This window comes from Lagopus muta, chromosome 10 (assembly GCF_023343835.1).
Source record: "Lagopus muta isolate bLagMut1 chromosome 10, bLagMut1 primary, whole genome shotgun sequence".
In the NCBI taxonomy this organism is placed as follows: Eukaryota; Metazoa; Chordata; class Aves; order Galliformes; family Phasianidae; genus Lagopus; species Lagopus muta.
In genome coordinates this window covers 11,435,305-11,452,985 of record NC_064442.1, presented here as the reverse complement: position 1 = coordinate 11,452,985, position 17,681 = coordinate 11,435,305, and the positions used below count along the sequence as shown (strand labels likewise).

The following is a 17,681-nucleotide window of genomic DNA, read 5'->3' as shown; positions in this document are numbered from 1 at the left end:
AAGGATGAGGACAAGCAGAGACTGTCCAAGCAGAAACAGCCTGCTTTAAAGCAACTCAAATTAAGATTCAATAATTTGAGAATCATCTTTTATAGCAACTTAACTGACAACAGGTGTGCAGCAGGTTCACGCAGACCCATGCCTGAATCAAAAAACATGTTTCTGCAATACACCCACTACTTCAGCCCACCCCCACTCACAAGCAGCACTACAGCCGTGCTGTGCTCTGCCCTTCCTGCTGCCCCACACAGCCCCAGGGCTCTGCTTGGGGTTGGAAACACTGCCCGTGGTTCCCCATCTAGTTAATGGCAAACAGACACCTCACCAGCAGTTCTGCAACCAGATGTGGGTAGGAGGGACAGAAAATAAAAAGTTAACCCTAAACTTCCTTTCACTCAAACTAAAACACTAATTAAAGGATAATCAAGAATAAATCATGACTTTTTAAAAACCAAAATAAGGCCAAAGTAATAACTTCTTTCAGAGCTTTTTCAGAGCTGATTTTAACTTCAGAAAAATTAGGGTTTGTTTTTCCAGACTCTCATACTTAAACAACACCAGCACACTTGATGCATTTTCAGTTTCGCTGTCAGCCATAACCAGCAGCCCGAGCACCTGCCTTGAAACAAATAGTAAATAAAGAAGCCAATCACCCCTTCCTCAGTCACGTAACAAATCTAAATCCAAGAGGTCTGTCACACAGGGCAGCGCATTACAGGGGTTAATCACCCTGATTGGTGCCGAACGGGCTGTTCACTTGGCACCGACGGCTCTGCTCAGGTCACCTGTCACCTTTCCAAGAGCACCTTTTAAAAATTATCATTGTTACTACTTGTTTTTGTCCCTTCCTCCCCAGCTCCATGAGCAATCCAGCCATGCTCTACCAGCAGACTGCTCCTGCCCTCGCCCCGCACACGGCAGCCCCACGCACTGTGCAAGCGGCTGCCCAACTCCGTGCTCAACCTGTGCATGGGGCTCTCCTGCTGCTTCAGGAAACAGGATGTGCACTACCACAGGGCAAGTACAAGACGTTTACTTTTTCTGAAATCCAAACAGGACGGAAAGATACGAGTTAATTTAATCACGCAGACCGCATTACGATCAAATCATTACTCACAACAGAAAGCCCAGGAATGACTAACGGCACATTATACAACCTGCTAAGTGCTATCTTCTGACTACAAAAATACAGGGCAGCAGCGTTGTTTCGGAGCAGCCACGTTGCAGTCAGTAGGCAGTGAGTCATCGCCAGCTCAGAACCGCTGCTCGCTGCCTCCCACCGCTCCCGGAGCGCTGGAGATTGCTGCTAGGTCACAAAAGTCTCCTGGAGGAGATGAAGGAGTCACGGAGCCCGGTGAGCTACGTCGTGATAGCAGCGCAGCCCTCCTTCTGGGTACCTGGATGGAAGCTGCCGCTACTCCTTACCGCTACCGAAGAAACGTTACGTCTGTCCGGCAACAGTCTCAGCGCAGGGCTAGGCGAGATGCAGAGCTCCCAGTCCCCGTGCCGGCTGTGTAACACACTTACCGGCCCCTGCTACCAAGCCAGAACTTGCCTCAACTTTAAGCCACTGCTTTGTGGAACGCGCAGCTGGTTTATAAACACCGTGCGCTATCACAGCGCTTTGATAGGCACGCACAGATACACGCCCGCTGACAACGGTGCTTACAGCAGCGCGCACCGGGCACATGAGGCAGACAATGACCGCCGCTTCCTCCGGGACACAATTACCTCAGCGTCCCGCCGGCCACACACACACCGAGTTCCCCGCAGAACGAGCTCTGGGCGCCGCCCGGGGCGAAGCGCCGCCGTGGGCTCCGCGCACAGGGGCCCGGCGGTACCACAGCGCCCGGGCGGTGCTGCCAAACTTCCGCCGACTTCACGAGGCCCGGCTCGCCCGCGGCCCCGCTCGGACGTCCGGCTGCCGCCCGCCGGGCGCATCCTTCCCCGCGGCCGAGCGCACGCCGCGCACCCCCAACGAACCGAGGAGAACTTCGCGCTCGGCCCGGCCCTACCTTCAAACGCCCTTCAGGCCGCGCCGCGCTGCCCCGGCCCGGCGGAGGGAGCCCCGCGCCCCGCCCGGGAGGCGCCGCGGCGGCCGTTCCGGGGCGCAGCGCTGCGCGGTCCGCCTCTCCGCCGCCCCCGCTCCGCCGCCGCAGTGCGCAGGGCCGCGCCGGGCGAGAGGAGCGGAGCGGGCCGGGCAGGGGGCGCCGCGGCGGGAGGGAACAAAGCGCCTTTGTGCGGAGGGCCGGGCCGCGCGGGCGGCCGCGAGCCCTGCGCCCTACCCCGCCTTCCCCCGAACCCCCGCCGCACTCACGGGCCTCCCCCGGCTCATCGGGCGCTGCGCTGCTCACGCGGCCGGGCCCCGCGGCCCCGCCACCGGCTCCCGCCCGGCGCCCGCCCGCCTCGCCGCAGTCGCCGCCGCCGCAGCCGCCGCCATGTAACCCGGCGCGGAGGGCAGGCGGGGGCGGGGACGGCGGCGGCTCCACCTCGGCCGGGCGGGGCCGGGCCCGCGGGGTCTCGGAGGGGGGCGGGCCCGGCCTTTGGAGCCGCTCGCGGCGCTCGTCCCGCGGCCCGGGCGGCGGGCCGGGGTCCCTTCGGGACGGTTTGGCCGGCACGGGGACGAGCGCTGCGGCTGCGCTGCCGTCAGAGGCTCGCGGACGTCGGCGTCGTCCTGTCGGTACCGCTAACGCTCCGAGCTCCAGTTAACAATTTCCCCTTCCTCCTCCAGTGCGGTCTCTGCTCCATCCTGCCGCCGCCGTCACATCACCGGCTTCGTGCGTTTAACCCGGAGCGTGTGGCTGGGCGAGGGTTCGGTTCAGAGATACCGCAGACCCGAAGGCCGGATCCGGGCAGGGCTCGCGGCTCCCTGCACAGGCGGTGCCGGCCTGCAGCGCTGGCTCCGTGTAGCCGGCGCAGGAAGCAGAGGCGGCGGGCCCGCCTGGGCTGGTGGCCGCAGGCCCGCACCGTCGTGCTCACGTTCAGTGTCTGCGTGGTGGTGGAAGAGACCGCGCAGCAGGGAGGGCAGAGCGGCTCTCCTGCCCTGAAGAGAACGGTGTCACTCACATTCTCTGCGGTCCCTGTGTCATTGCGGCCTTGAACGTTTCTCCCACAAGTACCCGCACACTGCTTCCCACAGCTCACTCTCGGGCAGTCATTTGCTCTCCACTCTCCTTGCCTGCAATTACATCCATCCTAACGGACGTAGGCACAGACTGTAAAACTCTACTTTTTCCTCTAAATCACAACGAATACAACAAAATAAAGCAAAATAATTCAAACCTTAAATGTTTTCCCAACTAGACTTCTAAGCAGACATCTCAATTCTTGGGTTTAGAAAGATGCAGGAAAATCACAGTGCTGCATGCAGCAGGAGGAAAGCTCAGGTTCTACTGAGGGAGTTTCAGCACCGCTCTGGGGCGTTCCCCGGGTCCCACACAGCCCTGTCAGCGCACGATGACTCAAAAGAAGATAGAACAATTAATGCTCATTTTTACTGTTTCAACCAATTATTTCTGGCTTGAGATAGTGCAGAAGTTACTCACAGTGCATAGAGCTCTGTGCCTCCCCCCACTGCTACCCAAACAGCAGCATCCTATTGACCCTGGCAGTTGTGAATCACTAACTTGATTTTTTGTTAAATGTGCCACCATATCACACCAACTAGTAACAATAAAAGTCTTTGCAGTAACGGGCGCAGGAAGAATCAGCATTGCTCTAAAGAGTGAGAAAGGGAGGAGTGGGAAGGCCAGTTTCATGGCACAGAGGATTGCAGGAGGGGAACTGGCGCAGCCCTGCTGGTACTGCCCGGTGCTGCTCATATGCACAAGCATGCCTGCTCCCCAGCCAGCTGCTCCCCTCTTACTGGGAGCAGAGCACAAGTGACTGGGGCATTTGCTAACTGCACAAATAGCTTACACAGAGAAGTCAGTAGCCAAACTGCTGCTGTTCATGACGATATTTGGTAATTTACAGGCACCCGACTATGTTGCCAACAGTGGACAAAAGTCAGAAACAGAGTGGCATCTAGCTGCCCAGCAGAACAGCACTGGAGGATTGCAGCACTGGCTGCTACAGAGGCCTGTATTTAAATACAGTCTATAAAAAACTGCAAGAGTGCATACTTGGAAGAGGTGATGTTAGGACAGTGCTCATAGCCAAGCCACAAAGGAAAATTTATTTGCATTAAAAGGAGAGATTTTGGACACACACACAAAAAAAGCAGGAGCAGCAGTGGCTTAAGTCTCTGAAAGCCAGAGCTATTTACTTAATTAAAGAATCCTTCCACCATACAAAGTATTCTCATTATGGGAGACCAAAAAATCAAGCTGATCCTAGGGCACCGCAGCAGGAAAAAAAAACATACTGCGGCCTTGCAACAGCAGCTGGAGACCCTATCACTGTACTGCGTCCACTGCACTTCTGCCAACACCCACACTGTTGTGTCACACAGGTGGAAAAGTCACACATCCAATGGAGTTTGCTGCACAGCAGCCCAGGACATTTGCAAAGTAGTGCAGCAAACACAGAGTGAGCTACAGGCGCACTCCCAAATCTCACGTAGCCCAGATGTACCACTATTTTCCTGGGTTACTAATTAATGAATCAAGATCTTTCCCCCCACCCGGAATTATTGTCTGCCATTCTAAGAGCACGGTCTTTGCGTAAATGTAGTGAATGAGATCCTTCTATCTAGGGGAAGTGTTGCTCTGCAATTTTTAGCTATCTAATCAGCCAAATTGCTAATCCATACCTGGATTTTTGATAGCTTATTAATTAGCTATAAATTCCTGCGTTGAGTTGCTTCCCCACTCCCCTATAAACACAATTATACTGCTTGTAGATGATATGTTATATGATAACCATTTCATTCAAAAACATTTGCAGATATTAACTGCAGAGTAAGAAGAGCATTGGTCTTAGAAAGCCATAAAGCCCAGCAATTAAAAAATAATTAGAACTGAAACAATGAATCTTTTATTAGACCCAAGTTCAAAAAGATCAAACAGTAAATTCCAGTGTACTATTTCAGTCCAAGTGTGAATCACAACTTGTGGCATAAAAGGGAATAAAGCATTTTTTTTGAGCAGCCACACCCATTACAATTGGCAATGGGAGAAAGATTATGAGAAGGATGAAAAGGTTGCCCAAGGTGACTTGGCAGCTCCAAGCTTTTGTCTCAGTTTTTCTGTGGGAATCACTGCTTCCCGGGTCTCTACAGCTCCCTCTCATCATCTCAGCTACCTCTCACCAAGCAGACTCCGCTCCCAGTGAAGACGAAGGTGTTTTGGTGACACTGGCATGGCACAGGTCCTGCAGCTCAATGGGGCTGCAAGCCCCTTGCTCTGCCAGCATGCAGCTTATGGTGCTGCCATTCAGCACAGAAGTCCAGGTACAACTGAGTTTCACTGAAAAGTTGGGCTGCACCTTTCCATATTGAATGTAGGATTTTCTTTTCCTTTCTTTATTATTTTACACAAACACATGTTTCTAATGTAAACTCTCTGAGTTCATTGACACCATTGTTTTCACACCAACATTATCAGCAGGTAATCACATGCAAGTCACCATCTTACTTTTTTTTTTTTTTTTAACCAAAATTTGATGTCAAAATCCCTTCTACGTTACACTGTGCAACAGCCAAGGCTCCCACGGCACAGACAGCATGCCATTGCCTTGTGCACTCGCTGCCTAGAACTAAGTTTGCTGGAGCAAAGTTTGTACCCATGTACAGCGTGATCAGGAAAAAAGCTACGAGAACATTAGAGGAGTGAGAAGAAGGGAAAAAGGCAAACCCTAAGGTCTTCAGCACTGTGTGAAACAATGGAAAAATTCAAAAGAACAGACTATTGACAAAGAGACCAATTCAAACCAAAGGCAGCAATGAACAAAGGGCAAATGAAGGTGGAAAAATAAAGTCACTCACAGAAAATGTTTAACTTTGAGGTTAGAAATAAATGGTCCTGTGACATACTTTGGAAATTCTGTGATTCTGCAGGAAAAAAAAAAAAGTCATTAAAAACTTAAAACTGAACGAGTCATTCTTCCCCCTTGGTAGATGATCAGCAATCTAGGACACTACAGTACAGCTTAACTGCATGCAAACTCCCCTCTTAATAGCTTGCACTTTATTTTAAGACAGGCAGTTCCATTGCCTTCCTTTTCTGTGCCTTTACCAACACTTGGTGCATGGACACAGCGGCTGCCTAAAGCAGAATTTGATGAAGCCATGCTAATACTGGGAGAAGAGGAAGCCATAGAACCATGGCCCAACTCGTAGCTGGGTCATCACTGAAAGCAGCCTCAGTGTGTGAGATTCACTTGGCAAAGCACGAGCTCCTCCAGATTTTGGGACCTTTTTTAAAATTCCTTGCTATCTAATTTTGCATAGAGGTTAGACATTACTACTTCATGCACAGAATAGTAAACACATAGAAAAATTTACCAAGGTAGGCAATGAAGGCAGGAGACCAAAGCATGTATTAGGTTTAAGCACATTTTACTGGTACCAATGTGTTCATGCCTGGATGCTCCAAGGGGCCTGAGTTTCTTCTAACTTCCCAGCGCAGAACACGGGAGGTGTGCTGTAGCGATGTGTAGATCCTGTCAGTGGATGAATCTACAGCTGAAAAATACTCTCAGAAAGAGAAATAGGACTGTTGTGGTAATGCAAGGCATAGGATGAGATGGTAACAAGAAGCACCAAATGTTGGGGTCTATTTTCAGCTCTTCGAAGCAAGGGAATTCTGTGTGTGACAGTCCTCCCCCATTCAATCCTGCTTCTTCTGAGTGCACTCTGGTGCTGCTCTGATCCCCACATCCAAAGCCTCAAGCAAAGCTCTTTAGAGAACATCAGCCTGCAGAAGTGGCACCAAGGTAATTGTCAGGGGCATCCCTCTACTACTATCCTGGCACAACTCTGTACTGGTCCTTGCAGCCGCAGTACAGCTAGTGTGGTAAGGAAGCATATCACTGTAAAGATGTTACTTAAATGTCAACAATACCTTGGTCACTCCAAAGTGGAGAGATGCCCTGGAAATAGGGTGGGTAGTGTCAGCAAAACCACCTTTGTATTTGTACAGCTACCTGAAAATACGTCAGCACTTCAGCAGAAGTTATAAGGGCCTGATGATGGATTTACTTAGAACAACTATATTTCATTGCAGAGCTACTGTATTTCATTGTAGAACTATAAATGTTTTCATGCATCTACTCCTGTTAGTTCCTATAGAACAGTAACCCTTCCTACTTGCAGCTTTTTGCAGCATTTTAATTGCTATTGCATTACAGAGATGAAGTGTCTGCTGTATGACTGTAAATACAGCTGGTATTGCAGTGCTTGTCATTGACAGAGAAAAAAATATCCAACTAACATTTGCTAACGTGTTCACTAGCACCCGAATCCTCTTGAAATACATTTACAGGGGGCAAAGCTCAATGCAAATACATGTGCAGCAGCTGATACACTTCTTTCAGCCTGAGGCTATGCAACTTTTACATATCAAATAGCAACAAATGTTATCTACAGGCTCTAAGGGGAGGAGCAGTGAGCAAGCTGAGGCATTTCAAACACTTTCAGAGATTACTTTGCAATAAACTGCACATGGGCTGGCTCACAGCCAGGAGGAAATCTTTGTGAGCAATCAGGAGGAGATGTGGTGCTGCCACGAGACATTCGGGACTGGAAAAGCAATGCTAACTGGTTGTGCTGAAGGAGTCTCAGACCACTGCTGCCACTCAGATGCAGCCTCTGCAGAGCCCTGCGTGGCTGGGATGTGGGCTTAAATCCAGCCTAGGTCACCTGTGTGACTGCGGTGCCTTTCAGTGCAGTGCAGTGAGGTGAAACCAGGTGGACTTCGAATCACATGGAGTACCTTTGAAACTAATTCACAGTCCATCAGGCAGGGACCATTCCCCGTCCGCTTTGCCATGCATACCGTGGTGCCTGCACCCAGAGCTCAGGGATGCAACAGATGGCGAAAGGCCAGCAGGTGAGAAGCACGGTGGGGCCAGGGCAGGTGGGCACCAGGTGGGAGTGCTGCTGCTCAGGGTGTGTGTCAGCCGTGCCCAACACTCTAATTCAGGATTCCTGAAATAGCAGAGCAGGCCTGCTTGGAAGCACGCTGCTTCTCCCAGCGCCTCCTACGGCCGCCATCAGCCTCCTACCCCCACCAGCCTCCTGAAGCTAGAGAGAGAGCTCTAGTGTCATTAACAGTGCTAATTGCATTCTCTCATCTTTTTTCTTTTTTCTTTTTTTCTGTTTTTCTTTTTTTGCCTTCAGCAGATTTCAGAGAAGTAGAAACTTTTTATAGAACTTCTACCATCCAATTGTACAACACGTAACCAGCACTGCAAAAGTTAGCCTAAGTTGCTTTCGATGTACCTTTAGACATCAAAACTGAAAGATTTTACTTGAATAACAGAGAGCACTGGAACCAACTCCTCTCTCTTTTAAACCACAACTTTTTCTCAGTACACAGTCCACCATTTATTTCTAAAGGTTTTCAGTATAACTATATCAGATTATTAATTTTCCTACATTCTCCAACCCATTAAATCTCAACTTTCATTGTGATTTTCAAAGATACTTCAAGTCTTTTTCAACAGTTCTGAGATCCCTGCTTGGCAGAAATGCATTTCCAAACTATTTGTTTTCTCATGAAAACTGAGTTTTGCCTGGATGCCAGGGTCAGCAGACATTTTATAAATAGGTTTGGACAGATGACAGGAAATGATGTAAGGTATCAGTCCACTCCACAGAGGGCAACTGCCTGTAGTGCCCAGAAAAGAGGGACTTGCACCATTGACTACTACACAGGAAAACAACTGCAGAGAAGCATCACTTACTGCAGAGGGTTTCTGGTTTGTGAAGCACGAGATCTCTAGCATCCATATTACAGCTCAAGCAAAAAAAAAAAAAGTATTTGCTTGCAACTACAGAACAGTGAAAACCAGCATAATTAAACTTTCCTTTGAAGAGGAAAAATTGAGCAGAATTGTCTAAACTCGCTTTGTCTTTTACTAATAAGGAGGAGCTTTCTGTTCCTGACATGCTCTAAATGCCAGCAGGCATTGGAGATTCTCCAGCCTGTGACTGGTGCCAAACACCAGGATCATCTTCTTACCCTGGCGTTTACCATCAGCTTCAGCAAAGTCTCTTCCAATTCAAACTGCTTTAAATGGGCTCCAATAATAGCTGCTTAGAAGTTAATCTTTATCTATCATTTGATCCTAATAACTATCTGTTCCTCTTCGCAATATTAGTGCAGATTGGTGAAGCAATTCACTCTCTCATTTTCTGTCAGCCTCGATGAAGGTAAAACTCAACCACTTACCCCCAAATAAATGCTTTAGTTGCAATAGGAGCAAAGTCCATGGTAGAATTCTCAACGGGCTGAACTTTGGCACGTTAACTGCAGCATTCCCCCAGTGCTCCCTACCAAGGTGCAGCTCTTCCTAACACCAGCCAGCCCTGCTCTCCCCATTCCTCACCACGCTTTCACACCGCTGCTGACTGACATTGTTCTATGTACCGCGGGCTACAAGTGTTAGTGAGACCCAGCAGATGTGCCTGCTGAGTCTCTCAGCGCTCAGAGCAGCAGGGCTGCAGCATGCAGAAGAGCTGTCTTTGGAGGGGCACCAAGGGTTCACACACAGCTCCTCTGCCCGGAGGCATCCCCACAACCACCCACAGTGTCATTTCATGCAGAGTCAGCCCCAGGCACGCTAGCATGAGGCCTCTGCTGGTGATCCTTCTGGTGGCCCTGCTTTCAGAAATGGAGAGTTTCTGCTCATTGTTTGTTACTTATCTGTTCCCACCACAGACAAAACAGCCGAGAAGCGCTTCCTACCTATGACAGGAATACATAACACACAACACATTTCTTAAGCATCTGTACTGAGTAACTGACTTTACCAATGCTCTGAATTCATAAAACTCTAAAGAAGAACTTGGTTTTTTTTTGCACTGAAAGCATTGCATCTGACTGATTTTTTGTTATTTTGGAGATATTACATCCATCAGGCAGTATTAAAACGGAACCGTCCCAAACCTTCTCTGTTAAATGCTGTACAAACAGAAACAGAATCCATCTGCCTATGTATAAATTCCAGGAATTAAAGCAAATCCACTCGTTAGTGGTGTTCACACATGGTGTGTGTGCACGAGAGAAAAAGAGTCTGAGAGGATACAGGAGAAGGTGGGCAAGGCTGTCAGCCTCTGTAGAGCTCAGTGAGAGTGCCAGGGCATGAGATCCAACTGTCCTTAATGATCACCAGCATAAAAAAAGCCCTAGAAATGTAAACCCGGACCTCATTCTTTTCTGCACTTGGAAAGAAAACCTTTGTATGCTGTTCGCTTCTTGACCTACAAGAAAAGGGATCTACATGCCTATTCATTGACAGCCTGCTCCACAAAGACATGCTCTTCTTGTACAGAGCTAATGCAGACTACTCCACAGAAATATCTCCACAGAAGAAGTCACTGAGAAGCAGTCCAATCACATCACATACAATCATGTTTGGTACAAAGCTGTTAGAACCAAAACTTATGAGACACCACATGCACCTAAAGCTGTATTTTGTGGCAGAGGGAAAGATATTCTACCGTCATTCCTTCTGTGTAATGAAACATTGGAGAAGCATTTAAGCCTCAGCTAAAATCAATTACTGATAAGACTATTTTAATAAACAGAAATGTTGCTAAACCTTATCTCAAATTTCTTTTTATTGTTTAATCTGGACACTCCCAAAACAAAGGCATCTGAGATCAATCGAAGAAGGAGAGTTTCAACCTTTGGATCAGCTCTAATTGCAATACTTCATTCTCGTGATTGCAATTCAACAGACCTTGATGTCATCACAGAAATTACATGGCTGCTCTTGCTGTCATCCAGGGCAATGTAACTGAGCACATACAGACACTATGTCTAGTGTTCCTGGCAGCTTGCAGTGACACGAGCCAGGTGAAAGCCCAGTCTCTGTTCCCTTGCACCCATTATCACAGAAGACAGGTGCACAAGTCCATTCATTCCTGTTCAGTTGCAGGAGAATATTTGTGACAAGGCCAGGCTACTCGGTGTGAGGTTACACTTGGTACCCAAAGCAATGAAGTATTAGGCTTCAGCCACTGAGCAGTGGGAAGACTCTTCCTGGTAGTCCATCTTGAAAGAGCAGTCCAGAGGGACAGTCTGCAGCCTACAAACCTCTCATCTTTTCCTTGTTATTAAATTCTCCAAAACAGATAGCCTCTCTAAGCTACAAATTGTCTCAGAAAAGATGCCGAGCATGGGTGCAAGTCTCACCCCTTGCCATGAGAGTCCAACCATCCTGACAGGTCTGGACAAAGAGTCTCCCTTGGGCTGCTCCAGCATCCTTCAAGGGCAAAACTCCAAGGAAGACTTGACCCTCAGGTTGGCCTGTTACACACACACTGTCTTCAAAATGCAGTGCAATATTCGCTAAAATGAAATTGCTGTTTTCTGTCCCAGCCCAGCAAAGGTTTCAGAATGTCAGCAATTTATTTTTTCCTGTCAGACTACCCAGGCTGATATTTCCACGGTTGCATGGGCTGTCTAAATACTTGAAAAAAATGAGATTATTATGGTCTATGATAATACTCCTGTTTAAATAATTAAGGCAATTCATTTACTTGTAGAAAAAAACGATTCAAGGACTATACGTACAATTTGCGTTCAAAGTACTACCCTCAACCTAGTGTTATCATCCTTGGTCCAATGATACTTGTTAGTAAACAAGACGGACGTAATCATGGCTAGGAGTAATAGTGAATCAGTGGCAAGACTCGAACAGGCCATTGTCAAGTTGGAAAACTTCAACCAAGAGCATGAAGCAACTGCTGAAATCAAATGAAAAAGCAGAGCAGTAATTGAAACTTTTGAACCTTTCTACACAGAGGAGCAAGAAAATTTATCTTCCTGATTGCGCTAATGTTTCAGATAGCAAGAGAACATGGGAATGTGGCCTTAATGTCAGCTAGTAAACTTCTGTGACCTTTCAAGGGAGCTATATCTGCTGTGACGATCACAGTAATCAGAACAAGACCTATCTGCTCTGACATACGTTGGCTGCATGAGCAGATATCTCTTTTTCTCTCCACAAGTGCTGAGTGCTTTGCTTCATTCATTGTACAAGACAGATAGTGTTCACCTGATTAGCAGTAATTGGATACCAGGAAAAATAAGATCCATGTACTGCCCTGTGTCTTATTCACCATGCCCTGCCCTGGTCTGAGGACAGAATCACAGTGGAATTTTTTACTTTACAGGGCTTAAGGGTTCTGCAAATATCCATTAATTTTATTTCTACAATCTGCAAAGTTACCAGCATATCACCATTTCCACTTTCCAGAACTGAGTCACAAAGATCAAGGTCACAATAACTGTTAATAGCAGCCAATTTGAAATTCCTAAAACTTTCAAAGCAATTGGTACTTTATTCTACCATTCAGGTTTTCAAAGTTATTAGTACTTCTTTCACCAACTGCAGATCCACGAAGTTCTGAATTTTGAACATTTGCAGGTAATTCTAGATATTTCACATAATTTCTGGATAATTCAGATAATTCTAGGCTTTGTCCAGGTTGGACTTCCCCCACCACCAGAACATCCCCATCCCCATGTAGCTCTGTTTGCACATCTCCCACACCAGCCTCTCTGCCCCCTTTCAGCTGCTCCACTGATTTCTCCAGCTCTCCTCTCATTTCCCATTCAATTCTCAGTTGCTATTTGCTTTTCTCCTTTCAAATTCAAGTACGATTTTTTTTTTTAAACATTTTTTATAGTTTTCTCCCCTGCCTATTCCTTAAAAAATCCCAACTCATTCATTCCTCATTTCTTCTGCATTTGAGCTGCTTCCAGCTTCTTACCTGCAGGAGCCTTTGAAAGCAGTACATGGGAGGAATGGTCCATTTACATCACATTAAGGTGCCCCAACCCAACAAAACCTGCGGCAGCCCACAGATACAGTCACAGGAGAATTCCTGTTCAGAAGTTTTCTCAGCTGGAACACACCCAGCACTGACAGACTGCTTGGGGAATTTGTCTGCTACCACATCTATCCAGCCTACAAAACATGAGGTCTCCAGTTCATATACATTAAGAGATTTTTCCACGAGGATAAAACACAGCTTTGATTCCTGATTTCAAGAATGTCCTCCTGTTCTGGAACAGGCAAAGGACTTCTAAAAGCTCTCCTTGTTCACCTGTTTTAAAAGTAGGGCAAAATCAACGCTTTCCTCCAGCCCAGTTCTTGTAAAATGACAAAGCAGTTGAGCTAAATTTTCCAGCGAAGTTCAGATTTGGAAGTGTACCTGGCACAAAACCTTTCTATCCAAAGACTTAATTAGCAGTTAGTCAAGTTGCATCTATCCAAAAAGAGGCAAGAACTCCCCAGACCGTGGCAGTGCAGGAGCTCTGTGGCCTCACCAGAGCCACACTGTGCTTTGCCGTGCCTCTGCCCTAACGCTGCTCCCCATCACCGCTCCTTGTGGGCAAAGGAACAGACGCAGAGCAGCTCCTCCGTACCCAGACCCCTATCAGGCTGCACTGCGCTTCTAGGCAACCTTTTCCTGACATGCCCTGGGAGCTTGAAAGCATGCTGAGAAAGTGGTGCCACGAGGGCCTTCTCACATGAGAACATATTAGAGCTGAAAAAGAGAGGATCCATGTTTGTGAGACCAAGGGGGCACTGGCGGTGCGCAGGTATGGGAGCACAGGGAGGCTGGGGGTGTGGAGGGCTCTATTTGAGGCACCCCGTGATTCCCTGTTCCATGAAAATATTCCACGATCCTATGAACTGATCTCCATTGTCAGCTTCAATAAGCTCAGTTTTTGGCTGGTTGGAGGGACTGTGCTCAGGGGATGGGAAGAGACAGCAGCAAGGCAGCGTTAGTTTGGCTTCTAGGTGGTGACAGCAGCTGTAACTTGTTATTATCTCCACATGACAAGCGCTCCGAGACACCCCCACACCAATCTTATTATGAAAAGCTAGATTTCACTAAGCTGTTTTCTAACATGTCATACCCAGGTTTTGTGGCTTCCCCTGACAGTTTCACCAAGACGGGTCACAGCAAGGAGCACAAGCCGGGGCCCGGCCTGGCCAACAGGCCCTTCCCACTGCCCCGCTCTCTGACCTTCACAGATGCTGTTCCACCTGTCTGTCATTCAGCAGCAGGTCTGCTCCTGGGGTCTTTACTGAGTGAGGGACACGAGCAGCAGATCCCAAAATGAGATCTGTCCCTCCTGCTGCCCCTGCTCACGTGAGCTACCCTCTGCCACCCTGCAGGGCCTCACTCGGTGCTGCCACCATCACCCAAGGAAGGCACACAAGCTGCTGGTGACCCTTCAGCAGATGCTCACAGTTAGGGCAAGCAGAGCCTAGAAAGTACATCCCCGAATTCACCTTCTGCTCTTTAAAACCAGTGTTTATTTGTGCTGCAGGTGATGGCAGCCCCAGTCTACCCTCACTCACTCATGTTTTCCCACGTGCCAAGATGAAGCTTCGACACTCCTCTCCTTCTGCAGGAACGGTGCTGTGCTTACATAAAGCTTCAGACAACGCCAAATTGAATGTCTGACCGAGGACAATCTTCTGTTAAATATATATTTTTTGTCTTTTCCAGAGATCTATCTTTCTGTGCATTCCTGACCTCCAGAAAGTATTTCCATCTCACACATTAAGTATAGCAATCCTCTTAACAAGGGAACATTTTGTTAGAGCTTTAAATTGGGTTACGTAAATTATTTGTAGTTCTGACAGCAGGTTTCTCTTCCGTCCACAAGGACGGATGGCTGTTAGGAGATTGCTACAAGGTTCATTTGCAATCACAGCAAATAATCATCTGAGGGCACTGTTTGGAATGGGATGTTACCTAGGGATACACGGTAAGTTTAATAAGGTATAAAAGCTTTTATAAAAGCAGCATATTTGATAAATAATTGTAGTACAGTAACCTTCACACAAATAAAAAAAATTACAACAACTGATGTGAATGGTAAGTTAAAGAAAAAAAAATACTTCTGACTCCCATAAACTTTAGGAGGAAGAGAATACAGATGGGAAAAAATATCAATTTATCTATATAAACAGAGAGAGCACACACAGCTGCCTGCCAGCGAGTGCTGCCTGGCACCAAGCACATCCCAGCCCCTGAGCTTACCTTTGCTTACAATGGGAATTGAAAGCAGTCAGGAATGGGCGCTTTGCATCCTGTTAAGTACTTGCTCAGAAAAAAAAGAGCACAGAGCAGAAAAGTTGTTCAAGAAGTACTAGCACTACTTTCAGCACCGCATTCGAAGGCTCTGTGATTGAAGAAAGATATTTTTCAGTGCTCTGTTCCTACTCTTCCTTCTCAGCACCTCTCTCGTCAGAAAATTTGGAATGGGAAAAAGTCACAGGCAGTGCAGTGTCCCTCCTTCCTTCCTGCAGCCACTGTTCAGGCTGACTGGAGCACTGAGTTTCTAACAGTTTCTTCAGGAGTAGGAAAAGAAGAGCACGATTTATAAATCAGGTCACATTCTTTTTTTTTTTCTTTTTTTTTTTCTTTTTTTTTTTTAAGGTTGCCCATTCAATTTGTGAGCAGCTTTAAAAATAAAAACGACAAACAAATTAAGCAGTATTTTATTCAAACTGAAAGCGTTTTGTTTCACTTTAGAACATGGATCACTTAAGGGAAAAATTTAAAGTGAGGATTTTCAGATCAGAATGCAGACATTTCATTTTAAAATCTCTGTAAGACTATCTCAGATTTTTCTCCTTAAGTGACAAGAGCAGTGAGTTAAAATTCTAGGAAGTTTGGGCAAGTTTTCACACAGTTTTAAGCATTAGCAATTGGGAAGATCCAGAAAAGCCTCTTTCTACACAGCCCTGTTGGCACTAAGCCCTCCCCAGCAGCAGTCCAGGCACCAACAAAACCAGCCACCCTTTCCACAACGTGAAGGCACTACAAGAAGTGAGACCTCAGATGAGAAAGAGCGCGTGGTTTGTTGAACCACTCACACACACACAAACACAAGAAACATTCTAAAGGTGTTGAGCAGAGGAGGACCTTTACTCACAGGACTGAACATTTTCCGACCTCCCTGTGAATACTTCACCTTGGTGTTTCCAATCCTACTGAGATAACTCATAGTGCTGTATTTCTTTCCTATCCCCTCCCCTTCTTTGATGCTGAGTACTTATTTTCAGCAGTCTTTACAGATCGTCACCTTATTAATTAGCAGTCTGTCTTATAACACTTCATCTACAGAGAATGCAATGCGTTAGTACTTCTTGGTACAACATTAGTTATTCCTCTGAATTATCTGGAAGCATTAGCTGACTAAAGTACAATGCTTTCATTTGCATAAAAGACCACCTATTGCTATTTTGGTTATTCTCAAGAGAGAGGCTTTTAAATGCTAGGTAGAAAGTTCGATCTTAATCCTTTATACTTTTCTCTCTAAACACACAGATCTCATAGGAGAATACACAGACATTTAACTTACCATTATTGAAGCTATCTTTTGACTTCCTCATCATCATTAATAATTAAGCAGAAAGAACAGAGCGAAACAATTATCCTAATGACACCACACCAGAACTAACAAAATGATTTTTAAAAAGTCATACAGAACAAGTGAGAAGGTCGACCAGAAAACGCTAGTCAGGAATAGCCGTGATCTGATGAGGAGGAGGAGGTTATGTTTCTGTGATACGAGCACTGCACAGCTGTTACTCTAGTAATAATTCATCATATTAATATTTAAATGAGAGGAGGAGGAGGGCAGGAGATTGTGTGTGACTCAACGGTCCCTCCCTATCCTTAAGCAGAAAAATAGGCCACCAATACGGACAGAGCATTGGGAGCTACAGAGTGGGAAGGTTTGTTTTTATTTCCTCTTGAATAAAAGTGGGCAAACTGGTGCCCAAATAGTCTCCAAACTAAATTCTGTTAACGCTTCCAGAAGAAGCCATTGCCTAAAGACCAAATTGATCAGGGAATTACTGCTCTAGGTCTGCATGTGGTTTCTAGGATTTCAGTATATTTCCAGAAAGCTTCACTTTCTGCAAAGTGTTGCCCGTAGGAGCCTTGTCTGACTCAGGGAACTGCAGAACCTCTGCTGTGCTTTACCGTTTTTCTGCAGACACAGCGATAAAAACCCTCTTTTCAATCGGCACTCACCTCAGGCTTCTGCCACCGCCTCAGCCCAGCAGGGTCTCTCGCACAAACAGGCTCAGGAAACCGCTGGCACCTGGGGCCGAGCAGGAGTGCCTGCCTGCAGGAGAGGGTGCCGAGAGCTGCAGCGAGCTACACCCAGCAACAGCACGGGGCTGCAGGAAACAGCTGATGCAGGCACAACCCAGACAGATGTGGGTGGCATCCCTGGCAGGAGAGGCACCTGGCCATGCTTGGTTGCATATAGGGTTGCACAACCTCAGTATAAACACCACCTCTCACATGCTAGCCTTTGAGGTGTTGGGTTTCTTTTTAAATTCGGTGTAACTCCTCCTTGTCAGCAGAAAACGTGTTACTATGACACCCCTGGCTGAGCATTGCATTGTTGGCGATACAAATGTATAAAGGCAAGAAGCAGCCATTTAACCAGGAATACAGACGCAAACTCCAGAAATTAGCATGGTGCTAAATAACAAATAGAACAAATCCACAGAGAGAGACTCGG

The 17,681-nt window shown here is 47.1% G+C and overlaps 1 protein-coding gene across 4 annotated transcripts in view; it reads right to left on the bottom strand.

Annotated features, from left to right (window-relative positions):
* The window catches only part of MAPK6 (mitogen-activated protein kinase 6), a 28,319-nt gene extending 11,034 nt beyond the window's left edge, over window positions 1-17,285 (bottom strand). Inside the window, exon 1 of one of the 4 annotated variants that reach the window (XM_048956880.1) lies at window positions 17,183-17,285. The gene's annotated coding sequence lies outside the window, so the exon portion shown is untranslated. Of the gene's footprint in view, window positions 1-2,015; window positions 2,078-2,317; window positions 2,423-16,505; window positions 16,708-17,182 lie in introns of those variants that run through there. The other 3 variants (XM_048956878.1, XM_048956877.1, XM_048956881.1) reach the window with 3 other exon arrangements.
* Between the last annotated feature and the right edge of the window lie 396 nt (window positions 17,286-17,681).